Raw genomic sequence first — 13755 nt, 5'->3', positions numbered from 1 at the left:
AGTGTTACAAGGGTTCACTGTGAATAACAGGGAAGCAGTTAACAAGATCGTCAAGTACACACATGTGAGAAGTCATCCTACTATATAAAAGGCAAGCTGTATTGGCGATGACTCACTTTTTATCCTCGCGCAGGCACATGGCTGATGACTCTGATTTTGAAGTTGCTACTAAGCACCTGCTTGCCACCGGGAAAGAGCCCGCCCAGTTGATGACCTAAGCCCTCCTTCCCGTGCTTCCCCTCAGCACCCTCCTTCTCAGGTCTCCAGGCCACTGTGAAGTGCCCGCTTGATGACAGGAGGAGGACCGCCGAATCAGTTTTCTAGACCCCGTCGTATTTTTTCACATAATGGGCATTGTTTCTAGTAACCAATAAAACACAATGTTCTGTTTCTTTGTCATGAACTCTAGGGCAAGTGAGATCAACAAGTAGGATGTGTGACAAAAATGGGAACATGACAAATGAGAAGAAAAACAGAAAATCATTTGGTTGTCTAAAGCTTGTGCATTTATAATTCAATGAAACGTTCAATGTACGTTGTGCCAACATTCAACAAGTTTCAAACACCCACACACCAGTGTCTTTTTAACCTCATACACGCTGCAAACACATGTGTGTAGGGAATTTTGGCCAGATCACCGATCCCAACAAAACTTTTCCACAAGGCGCACCAAGTGATAAAATAAAATGCATACGCTTCAGACTTCACAGTTTGAACATGATACATAACAGCAAAAATCAGGAATATACACTATAACACACAGTAAGTGATATCAGGAAATTTATCAGGACAGTTGCGCCCTTTTAGAGTGGTGCTGTTCCTCCCTAAGCTGGCCATGCTATGCTAGCGCCACCGAAGCGATTCCTAGACCTTTCAAAGAGTTACTGTCTCAAAAATGATGAGGAGCTTTGAGAATCTGATCACTGCGGCGTTCTCAGTCTGGCAGACCACGCCACACTTGACTGAAAGCCCAATGCTGCCTTTCCTTCAGTTCACTTCTGCCTTTCGATATGGCAAAGCACCCCACAAGAACATTCTCTTTGCCACAAGGAGGCAAAATATAGATGCTGCTGAAAATAGCCCATTCTCAGTATGATCGCTGGTATCAGACTGTTTTGTTTATCCCATAAGCCAGTTAAACCTGAATATATTTCAAAAGCACTGAAGCGCAGTTAGCCAAAAGGACCGAGAAGTTTATACCGCAAAAGCACACGTGCTGAGAAAGAACCTACACAACAAGCCCAAAGGATCGCTGGAAGCTTAGGAAGAAGACACAGGATTATCCGCCACAGCAAAAACATACAATTGCTGTAACCTGTTGTGTATTCCGCACATGGTGAGAGCCAGGCAGTTGGACGCCTTTTGTTCTTTTTTTCCTGCCATTCTCAATAAATATCTCACAAGAGAACAATAACTCAATGTTTTTTATAGTAGTAGTAGGTTTAATTGTATATGGCCAAAGGCCATCACAATACAAAGTTAAGAACAGTAAAAACAGAAATCTAAAATAAAGAAAGCATAAAATACAGTTATTAAAATAATAAAAATAAAATACAATTAAAATGGGACCTAAATAAATACTAGATAGTTATGAAAAAAGTTAGGTTTTTGAGGAAACAATCTTGGCCCTAATCTTTTTTGCAGCCAAGGCAAACAGGGATACTCCGTTTTTTATGTATTGTCGAAGGCTTTCACGGCCGGAGAACGATGGTTGTTGTGGGTTTTCCGGGCTGTATTGCCGTGGTCTTGGCATTGTAGTTCCTGACGTTTCGCCAGCAGCTGTGGCTGGCATCTTCAGAGGTGTAGCACCAAAAGACAGAGATCTCGACCACGGCAATACAGCCCGGAAAACCCACAACAACCATCTGTTTTTTATAGTTCCTGACAGAAACGGAGGGAATTCTTTTGTAAAATCTAACTCTGAATACTGTCTGATCTAGTCCAGAACAGGGCAAAGCTGAGAACCCACTTAAATGTGATGGTCTCCCCCCAAGTCCACCATGGGGACACCTCCACCATTTTAGGGATGCAATTTCCTCTGTTTATAAAAGCTGTGGGGGTATGAACCTGATTGAGACCATAGCAGAGGGGAGGATGGGCTTCTCCCCCCAAGCAAATGCTTCAGACTTCACAGTTTGAACATGGTACGTAACAGCAGGCCTTTTTTCTGGGAAAAGAGGTGGTGGAATTCAGTGGGTTGCCCTAGGAGAAAATGGTCACATGGCTGGTGGCCCCGCCCCCTGATCTCCAGACAGAGGGGTGTTTAGATTGCCCTCTGAGCCGCCGAGCGGTGCGGAGGGCAATCTCAACTCCCCTCTGTCTGGAGATCAGGGGGCAGGACCACCAGCCATGTGACCATTTTCAAGAGGTTCCAGAACTCCATTCCACCACGTTCCTGCTGAAAAAAAACCCTGCATAACAGCAAGAATCAGGAAAATACACTATAACACACAATAAGTGATATCAGGAAATTTATCAGGACAGTTGCGCCCTTTTAGAGTGGCGCTGTTCCTCCCTAAGCTGGCCATGCTATGCTAGCGCCCCCAAAGCGATTCCTGAACCTTTCAAAGAGTTAATGTCTTAAAAATGATGAGGAGCTTTGAGAATCTGATTGCTGCGGCGTTCTCAGAGACCAGTCTGGCAGACCATGCCACACCATCCTTTTTTAAATGTGTATTAATACACTGTTGTTTTAATGTAGATGAATTTTTTATTGTATTTTAATATGTTGTTATCCGCCCTGAGCCCGCTCGCGGGGAGGGCGGAATAGAAATTTGAAATAAATAAATAAATACATAAATACAGTTCCAGTACCACGATCATTTCAAACTACAGGGAAACTAGCTGGCACCCTTAACAGGCTCGATATCTTTAATATTAAATGCATCATAATAATCAGATCTAAATCAAGATTTCAGCTCCTTCTCCTAAAGCTGAGTTTGAAATAAATGCCACCTTTATAGTGTCTTCAATAGAGTTTTCAGGCTCAGGGACACAGTGAGAACCTAAATAAATGAATAAAATTGACAAGCAAACAAGCTTTCAGAAAGAGAGTTTTTCATAATTAACAGACATAATTAAGAAAAAACAGTACCTTTAAAAGTTCATGCACATCAACTCACTTATTTGGCAGAACAGAGTACGAATTGTGCTTTATTTATTTATTTAAAATATTTATATCCTGTCTCATTTCCTTAGACAATGCAGTTCACAGTGCAACAGTTTTGTTACTGGACAAAGTACGTTGCCTATTATTCAAGATTCAGGTCAGAAAACAGCTCTGCCCTAGGAAACCACAAATTACGTCTTGAAGCAAAGTGACAAACTGAATCTGCACACACACGCGTGGCATAAGCTATCATCTTCTCTCCCCACTCCAATTTCTCCTCATTAAGCAATCTGAGTAGTTTTTTTAAAAAACGTTTTTTTAATGTATTATTTTATTAGTACGACAGAAAAAAATTAAAAACAGTCTGAGTTGTGACAGGTGACCTCACAACCCATCTCCTTACATGAGCCAATGCTCATCTAATTCCCATGATCAGGTGGGTAATAAAATGAACTTCCTGAGAAACTAAAACTCAATTAATATGTAAATGTCAGGAAAACAGGGTTCACCGGCTTCATTTCCTACACAAAATTAGTAGTCTCAAGAAGACTCGGTTAACTATTAAAAGCAGGTCTGGTGCCCTGAGGACAGTTAATTAAGTCATGGAGGCTACATACAGCAATCAAAAGAAAACTATCTGGTAAATCATAGAGCCATCAAAGTAAATGTTTGGGTTGTCCAAGAAAAACAACACCATTAACATTTCTAACTAGGACTCACCAGGGCTTTTTTTCTGGGAAAAAGAAGTGGTGGAACTCGGTGGGTTGCCCACGGAGAAAATGGTCACATGGCTGGTGGCCCCGCCCCCTGATCTCCAGACAGACGGGAGTTGAGATTGCCCTCCAGTGGCAGGGAGGGCAATCTAAACTCCCCTCTGTCTGGAGATCAGGGGGCGGGGCCACCAGCCATGTGACCATTTTCAAGAGGTTCCGGAACTGCTTTCCTCCACATTCCTGCTGAAAAAAAGCCCTGGGACACACATACAAAAGGAAGGATTCAAGACATGTCACTAGTAAGGGAAATTAGTGAATCCAAGCAGAAAACTTCTAACATCTACCACTAGGAATTCCTTCAAATACAAATCTGCTCTCAGAGGGCAGAACGGCATATTCTAGTTCCGCGGCTCGTTTTTCCAGCCATGGCAGCTACAATTTCCAAGCGAAGATCAGAACAAGGAGGAGAGGAGCGACTTGATTCTTTCCTCTCGTACCATGGTGGTGGTGATCTTGTATGGGAAAAAGGCCCAGTCCTCTTGATTAAATTTCAGTCCACGATGACTGCAATCTGTTTTGTTTTTTAAAAAGTCTGGAAAAACAACCATGAAACTGCACATGTTCCCACATTAAAAGAAGGACGGGCAACTAGAGGCCCAGTCCCAGTAGCTAGGTATACATTTTCAAGTCAAGTCAAGTTAGCCTTTATTGGCATATAAGGTATACGTTTTTAAAATGCATCCAACAGACACCAGCCCTCAAAATGTTTCTGCTTGTACGCCCTGAGTATAGCCATTCATCCCTAGGACATCTCCCCACATATTTTTATACTATACACCTCAGCCACTTTCTCACAATACGTCCAGCTGTGTCGCACAAGTAGGACAGCCCAAATGCCTCAAGGCGGGGGGTCAATTTCACCAAAGCGTTTCTTACCCCAAAGCAAAACTGCCTCACTCTAAACATTGGAAATCCTTCCGGATGCTTCAGGGATGGCAGACAAGGTAGCTGCTTTCATGCTCACCACCGCTTAAATTTCACCCATTTTGTTTTAGCGGCTTGCAACTGCAGAGTCGGGTTCCACAGCCATCCACAGAGACGTCACGCCAGGCTTCCAGGCTCCGTCTTGCTACAGTCAACCAGGATTCTCACCCTACTAGATGAGAGCAAAGTCACCCTTTCCTGTCCCGTCCGGACCTCAGCAAGATCCATCAGAGATTTTTTTTAAAAGGAGTCAGGGCTTTAAAAGAAATATTCCTCATTCGGGACTCTCCCTAGCACCACCAAAAGACGCCAATGCAGATAGAGAGTCAAAGAAAGAACGAAAATCTAACCAGCATTAGGATTACATACCAGGCAGTATCCTACTCCTAATAATCAGGAAAAGGAGACGGGCAGTGAAAAGATGTGTTTAAAAATTAAGAAGTAGAATAACTGCAGTTTTATGACAGTCTGTTTTCTCCCTCTCCTCCAGCTGCAGAAGGCTTGCCACTACCACTCCTCTTCTTCACATTTCCCCTCATTGTTTTCATGCACAGGTACACAAAAATGGCAATTCTGCTTAAGGAAGCATCGCCTCACAGTGGAGGGACACCTGATCCCCTCATTACAATCTTCAGGCTGGTAATGAGGTACGGAAACGAGCGTATCACTCTTCAAATCTGGTGTTATTTTCAAGTGGAAAATAAAGCCATTAAACTTTAAAGCAGAAATAGGACGCTGCTTTCCATGTCTCCCATCTGTCATTATTGCTCCTGTGCCCCCGCCCATTCATCACAGAAGGATAAATTCCAAAATAAATTATTCTGCTTTTCTTCCACAATGTCTAGGTGCAGAGCAGGGCTTTTTTTCAGCTGGAACGCAGTGGAACAGAGTTCCGGAACCTCTTGAAAATGGTCACATGGCTGGTGGCCCCGCCCCCTGATCTCCAGACAGAGGAGAGTTTAGATTGCCCTCCGCGCCACTGAGATCAGGGGGCGGGACCACCAGCCATGTGACCATTTTCTCCGAGGGCAACCCACTGAGTTCCACCACCTCTTTTCCCAGAAAAAAAAGCCCTGGTGCAAAGTATCTGATTCAGGAGTTCAGCTGCTATGAGTAAGTCAGTTTTAGCCTGCGCATATCTGCTGTACTGGACATACCTTGCCTAGATGCTCTCGTCTGCCTACATTAGGGGTCTAAGACTGCTTTGTCAAGTTACAGCTGAAGTTTCCAAAGGAGGTCACAGAATACTTAAGCAGTCTTCTCTTGGAAGTAAATATGTGAATGGTAAGGTATGCATCAAAATAAAATGTAGCACGTAAGAATGTAGGATATAAAATGTAAGCGTACATAAGATGTAGCACATACGAATGTAGCACATAAGAATTCCTCTGAGCAGAAATAGGCACAGGATTTTTGGCTACCAACTGAGCGCTGTTCTCACCTTGTTCCCTTCTCAACTCCCCTCACTTTTTTAAAGACACACATACAATGTCTACATGAGCATCAAATCCTGATTGCTCTTCCTGTCCCCTCTCACCTTGTTTTGCCTTCAAGGGCTTAGCCAATTTACCCAAACACTAAAAAATCTGCCTAGAGGAAAAGGAGGTTGGCTTTGTGTTCAACACAAGGGCAAGCATATCAGAGCCATGTGTGGTCCCGACCAGCAAAAGGGAAGAGGCAGTTTCATGACTGACACAATGTCAGAAGGCTCCATCTGTCTGCAACCCCTTCCTTTTAAGTATGTGTATGGACCAGGGCTTTTTTTCAGCAGGAACACGGTGGAACGGAGTTCCGGAACCTCTTGAAAATGGTCACATGGCTGGTGGCCCCGCCCCCTGATCTCCAGACAGAGGGGAGTTGAGATTGCCCTCCGCACCATGTGGCCACCAGCCATGTGACCATTTTCTCTGAGGGCAACCCACTGAGTTCCACCACCTCTTTTCCCAGAAAAAAAGCCCTGGTATGGACCAAGCATGGACCAAGCTGGAAACCACGAACCCTCAGGTCTCCTGGCCCTGCCCACCCCCAAAGCCGCAGAAGTGGCCAAAAGGGTGGGGCAGGACTACAGAAAACAGTACAAGTTGCTTGCATGTAGCCAGTGCCAGGCACAATTGCCCAGAGTCCTTCTGATTCCTCCCCACCTTCCACCCGGCACAACAGCTGCTCCGGTGCTGTGCACATCCAGCAAATGCAAAAAAAAAAAAAATGCCCCCTGCACCCAATCCAAGAAGGATGTACTACAGATGCTCAACTGATGGCACTTCCTCAGCAGGCAGCCTTCACGATATAAAAGGAAAGAACTGGGGAAAGGTGTCTCCTGCCCACCCTCATTCATTTACTTCAGCAAAGAAACATTCTCACAACCACCAGCCTGTCCTCCCTAGGGCCAGCACACATTCTTCAGCATTAACGAAAGATACGCAAGATGCAAAAACCACCAAAGAAGAGATGTTGGCTTTAACAAGACAGACACAGAGGCTATTTGAGGAATTTAAGCATCTTCCAGCTCAGTACTTTTGTTGAGTCATTTTGTGATAAAGGAGATGAGGTCCTCATCAAGATCAGAAGACAAAATTATGTCCGCTGTTATTTGCAATACAGGGTGGTGGAAGAATGAGCAGTGGGGCAGGTTCTAAACTCAGGAGTGGTGCTGGGACAGTTAAGCAACAGCTTTGGGTACTCACAAACTGCCTCCGCAGTTTCGTCTTGACACGCTCCGTCTTGGTCTCTGTGGGGTGGATGGAATAGCTGAGGGAGCTGAGGTGGTTGTCGACCGAAAGACTTTTTCTCATGTAGAAGGAGCGACTTCTGAAGGATCTGAAAGGCGCCTCGTCCATGGCAGTGCAGAGCCTTTGCTGAAGGGCAGGGTCTTGGATGGGGTCGTTGCAGTCGTCTTCCAGCTGCCATGCCTCTCCTGGGAGGGAGGGGGAGACAGAGAGTTCAAAATGACATATGGCCAGGAAGCGACAAGGTATTTGTGCCAATGTATTCCCAAAGTAACACAGCAAAATACCCAGGGCTTTTTTTCTGGGAAAAGAGGTGGTGGAACTCAGTGGGTTGCCCTCAGAGAAAATGGTCACATGGCTGGTGGCCCCGCCCCCTGATCTCCAGACAGAGGGGAGTTGAGATTGCCCTCCGTGCCGCTCCAGCGGCGCGGAGGGCCATCTAAACTCCCCTCTGTCTGGAGATCAGGGGGCGGGGCCACCAGCCATGTGACCATTTTCAAGAGGTGCCAGAACTCCGTTCCCCCGCGTTCCCCCTGAAAAAAAGCCTTGAAAATACCCATCCCTTTCAGCCACTGTCTTCACTGGCAGTAGTAAGATGCAAAGCCCGTGACTTTGTTCTTTATGGACTGATCTTTACAGCCCAACCTAAACCTACAGAATCTTAGAACATCCCTCCCCAAAAGCACAGGGAACCAAGAACGTGATGGGAGATCCTACTGGGCAATTTCTGACGCGGAGATGACTTCCTCTAGCAGCCCACAGCCATGCCAGACAACTATACCGAAGGACTGTAACACTGACTGATGGAAACAAGATCAAGAGGAGCTGCCTCTTCTGACCTCTTCGGACTCAAACCGGTTTTTAGCCTACTCTGAAGAAACTAGCAATATTTTAAGAAGCCTATAACTTCTCAGGACATAGGTCTACGACAGGAAGAGGTTATAATAGAATTAATTTGCATTGACCCCCTTGGTTTTGGTGAGAAGAGCAATAAATAAGTTAAATAGTGCAGCCCTGGTGTTATTTTGATATAGGAACTTACTGGCTGAACTTTGAGATTATTTATAGTAAGTAAGGTTTATAGGGATGGCCAAGACAAAACAAGAAAATTTTCAAGTGAATAAGGAACTGATTATAATTGTTGGTAAGAGAACATTTTATTAGGTAGCAAAGTCTGCAATTATCCCACATTATTCCAGCAGTACCTAAATTCTTGTTCTTTATTTAATACAATATATGCAGGCAGCTATGCAGGCACACACATGCAAAAATCCAGGCACTCAGTAGCCACCAGCAACTAAAAAACTGGCCCTGGAATATATTGTTCTCCCTTTTGGCAAAAAAAAGCCCCCCCCCTCTCTCTCTTTTTTTTTTCTCCCCTGGAGTCTCCCACAACCTGAAGACCAATCAGGCCGCAGTATGTTCCAGAGATGTCTTTAGGATGAAGGTGCATTCTGCACAAAATGTTCATGAATTGACTGCCACTGGTACCACAGTCACAACAAAGGATGTAACTAAAAAGCTTCCTGACCTGACTGCTTGGACCCTGTGGTTCTACACCCCCGCCCTAATTTAGACAGAATTTGTGTCTGTCATAAATGGTACTGCGGACCCTTAAATTACAGAACTGGGCAGCATGCAAGCCCATTCTCATTGCCTACAATTCTACCGGCTTGGGATTACCTATCTCCAGTCAAAGCCACCCATCAAATGTTTTGACATAAAAAGGCAGGAATTTGTGTGCATTTAATGAGAGCCCTGAGATCAAGAATGGACTCTTCCCAGGGCTTTTTTTTCCTGGGAAAAGAGGTGGCGGAACTCAGTGGGTTGCCCTCGGAGAAAATGGTCACATAGCTGGTGGCCCCGCCCCCTGATCTCCAGACAGAGGGGAGTTGAGATTGCCCTCCGCGCTGCTCGGCAGCACGGAGGGCAATCTCAACTCCCCTCTGTCTGGAGATCAGGGGGCGGGGCCACCAGCCATGTGACCATTTTCAAGAGGTTCCGGAACTCCGTTCCACCGCGTTTCAGCTGAAAAAAAGCCCTGACTCTTCCCCACCTCACCTCTCCATGATGCTCAAAGACACACTGTCTTCTTGTCTACACGGAAGCGTCCCTGTGAAAATCATGAAGCGGAAACTCCTGTAAAGCTCCTCCTTTCTTAAAACAAAACCAAGGTCTGCTGCCTCTTCTATAAAATAAGTAAGTATTGCCTCTTCTAAAATAGCGAAAATACAAAAAAACACTTGGTGAAATGATCCTAATAGTATCTAATGATGCCTAATAAACAATCAATAATTTCACAATCAGTTTTATAAGAAGTGCTCAGTGAATTACAAAATTCAAATATGTACATATATACAATTCAAGAATCCATCATACTGAATCAACACAGGAAACAACATATACCTCCTACAACAGACAGTTGCCTCCAAACACTCTCTCAACATTGAATATAGTCTCCTGTTAATAATGTCCACAATCTCCAAATGAGTCAAATGTTGAGGAGCCCCGCATCGCCGTCTATTCAAGGGAAAGCGGGTATCTTGAAAGGTAAGAGAAGTCCATAAAAGGTAGCAACAACTTCTGATACACTTTTTCTCTTTATCTCTCAGCAGGTGGAAAAAGGTGGAAAGGGGGAATTCCAAGGAGTCACCAAACAGCCTGGGACAAGATAAGGTGCTGGACACACGCAGTTGCCTTATTCTGAGTCACAACATTGGTCTATCAAGGGTATTGTCGCCTACTCTTCATTAGCTACAGCTCTCCAGGATAAAAGGCAGAAAAGTCTTTCCCATCCCTTACTGCCTGATCTTTTTCACTGGATGCCAAGGGTTGAGCCAGGGACCTTCACCATACAAAACAGATGCACTGAGCTACTGCCCCTTCCCAAAGCAATAGGCCTCTCCAACAGAAGCCCTCCTGCATATTCCACCCTTGGTATCATAAGAACCCCCTGGTCTAGGAACAAGGGCAGTACCTGAGGATCAGTGGGAGGAGCTAAAATTGAAGTGAACCGGGAGGTCTTGAAGATTTCATTACGGGCCCCCTTCCTTCTCCCTCCCCCTCCCAAAAAAATGTATGAGCTGTAATAATACAAAATGGTTTTCTGAAACAGAATTTTTTAGAACCATACTATTCAGTGATTTAAAGAACTCATCAAAAAAGGATTACACACAAGTCTCCTTGAGATGTTAGAAACATAGTGGAGGCTTAAATGGGGGGTGGGGGGAGGATTAGATAAATACTCAGAAAAGCAAGACTACTTACATTCATTGAAACTTACCAGTAGAGGGCACTGTACACCCTTTTTGACAATCAGGAGCCGCACAATTCCTGTACTGCTTCTGTTCTGGCATATCTTCTCTATAAAATTTCGAATCCAGAATAGGAACCCGGCTTATGACAGGGGACTGTGGGATGCTTGGAAGAGTTCGAGATTTTCCTAACAGAGGTCTCAGCGGCTTTCTGTCCAGTGATCTTTAAAAGAAAGGAAGACAAGGGAGGATCATAATTTGCAAGCAGAGATGTGCTTGATCACAGACGGCCTGGTATTTCAGCCCCTAATTTGTGAAAACGTCTTAATTTCTGTACATATTCTGCAGAGGACGGGAATGGTCAAAATTAATGTATGTATTTTCTAACATACAAAGAAGAAACAGGTTTGGGTTAATTAAACATATCATTTCCCCAAGGTTTAAAAAAAAATCTAAATAAATCTAATTATTATTATTTATTATTATTTATTTCAAATTTGTATTCCGCCCTCCCCACGAGTGAGCTCAGAGCGGATAACAACATATTAAAAATACAATTTAAAAAAATCATGTTAATTAAAAACAACACATTTAAAACAGGATGGTGGACCGCCTTCACAGGGAGGGTTAAGATTTATATACCCCTTTTAGCAGGCCGGCGGAGGCCCAGCCTCAGCCATATGCCTGGCGGAACAACTCTGTCTTGCAGGCCCGGCAAAAAGATAGTAGGTCCTGCTGGGCCCTGATTTCAGCAGACAGAGCGTTCCACCAGGTGGGAGCCAGGACTGAAAAGGCCCTGGCTCTAGTCGAGGCTAGGCAGGCCTCCTTGGGGCCAGGGGCCACCAACAGCTGTTTGTCCCCTGATCGGGGTGTCCTCTGGGGAATATATGGGAACAATTCAATTCAACCAATCACATCTATAAACCCTGCCAGCCAAAACATCTCTAGATCTATTTATACCAAAGGTGCCTTGAACATTTCCCCCTCCAGAATGAAAGATGAGCTTCTATATTAGGGGCCACTGGCAAGTGAGCTGAGAATGCCCTCCTTCAATCTACTAGCATGTCTCTTCACTATGCCAAGACAGCACCAAACCAACCCTACCCCTTATCCACTATTGAAATATAGCAAGCTGTCCTCCTCACCACAACACCATAGAGATCAATGTGAGAAACAGTATTTTCAAAAACCTTTGCTTCGTTTGGGTCTGAAAGCAATTAGCATTGCCCCCCCCCCCACCCCGAGGATGAAGGCTGATAACTTCTTCAAAAACTGCCTTCTCTTTTTAACACCTGGGAAGGCTCAACTCTTTTCCTGATTTTCTACGAGGCTCACTGTGATGAAGCCCGAGAATTATCTCTTCCAGCTCCATTACTCATACAGCCCCGTATACCATCCCATCAGGACAGCATTTTCTACAAATGTTCCTTCCCCTTTGCAAGCATCTTTGATCTGTTTGATTGAATTTAAAAGCCAGCTCTCACACAAGAACTGAGAAGAAACAGCAATTCTGCATTTAGTGGTACAGAATGTTAATTTTTAAAGATGGCACTAGAAGGGGAGTAGATTCGCTGGTAGACTATTAATGGCCATAATGACAACTTCTTCTTTTGTAATTTTTTTAATTTTTATTATAGAAAAGTTAAAAGATAGAGCAAAGAAGGAAAGTAAAACATAAGAAAAACACAACTACAAGGAGCCAACAGTGGCCTACATACAAAGGAAAAAAACAGTAAAAAGCATAATAAGCATATTATTAATCCATTACAGTTTTTCACCTAAAACACTTCCTCCTTTAATATCAATCAGCTTGTGGTCTAATTAATATCTTTTTTCTATATCTCATCTTCTTGATAGCCGAGATCTTTATTCTTAAAAATCAAAAGCACAAATCATTAACTCATTTTTCTTTGTCTCTCGCAGATAGTCCATAAAGGGTTTCCAATTTGCCATGAATATAGGAAGTGTTTTGTCTCTGATTAACGCTGCCATCTCAGCTAAGTCCATCATCTTTCCAGTCCAATCTTCCAATGAAGGTAGACAAATTTAATGTCATATCAGTCAACAGGGATAAGAATGCACCCAGACACCAAGAGTGCCTCGGGTACCAGAGACAGGAGCAGAGGGCAGGGCCTGACACACTAAGCACCACGCGAAGCTCTACATTTCCTTAAGCATCTGGATCTGCCAATGTCAAACAAATAACTTAAAAGGAAGAGATGGCCTACTGATTGACCAGAAGGACTGCTTCTGTTATTGCCTATGGACACATCTGTACTTTCAGTAGTGGAAGAACCACATGCCCGAGGCCATCCAAGTGGTGAGAAACATCTGTCAAAATGCAAGTTGGGCAAAGAGGCACATGACCTAAAGTTTCTGAAGAGCCAGCCTTACAAAGAAGGGCAGAAATGCCACAGGAATTACAGCATGAAAATCTCACTGCTTTGGCATGACCAAAACAAAAATGAGAGCAAGAAGTGCTGTTGCACAGGATACAGACTTCAGGGACACAGATACCAGAAGGGGAGGAGTTCAACATCTGCATTACCTATTGGGGGGGATTTCAAGTCCATGGGCATAGCTGGACACAGAACTATGTTGAGGTTGAGGCACAGGCGACCGGCTGCCTCTCTGCACCAATGACACGATTGGGGAGGCAGGAAATACAGCAGGTTCAGTTAAGAATGCATGCACACTTTGGAGAGTGCTGTAATGTACTGTATTGTACTTAAAGCATCAAGATAAACTCCAGTAGGGTGAGAGGGAAGACTGCCCACTTCTAGACAAGTGATATTTAAATTTGCCCAGCTATAGGCAACAATTTATCACACCTAAACTGAAGAACAAAGGCAAGTGCATGATCCAGTCATAAAATTTCAATAAGGATTTTTGTCTGTTTTTCCAGTTTTAACAATGGAAGAAATTATCTGGAGAGTTACGGATCTGTGAAATTTCACAGATCCACACCA

Source organism: Eublepharis macularius, chromosome 12, assembly GCF_028583425.1.
Source record: "Eublepharis macularius isolate TG4126 chromosome 12, MPM_Emac_v1.0, whole genome shotgun sequence".
Classification (NCBI taxonomy): Eukaryota; Metazoa; Chordata; class Lepidosauria; order Squamata; family Eublepharidae; genus Eublepharis; species Eublepharis macularius.
The sequence above is the reverse complement of the archived record's forward strand: the minus strand, read 5'-3'. Positions refer to the sequence as shown.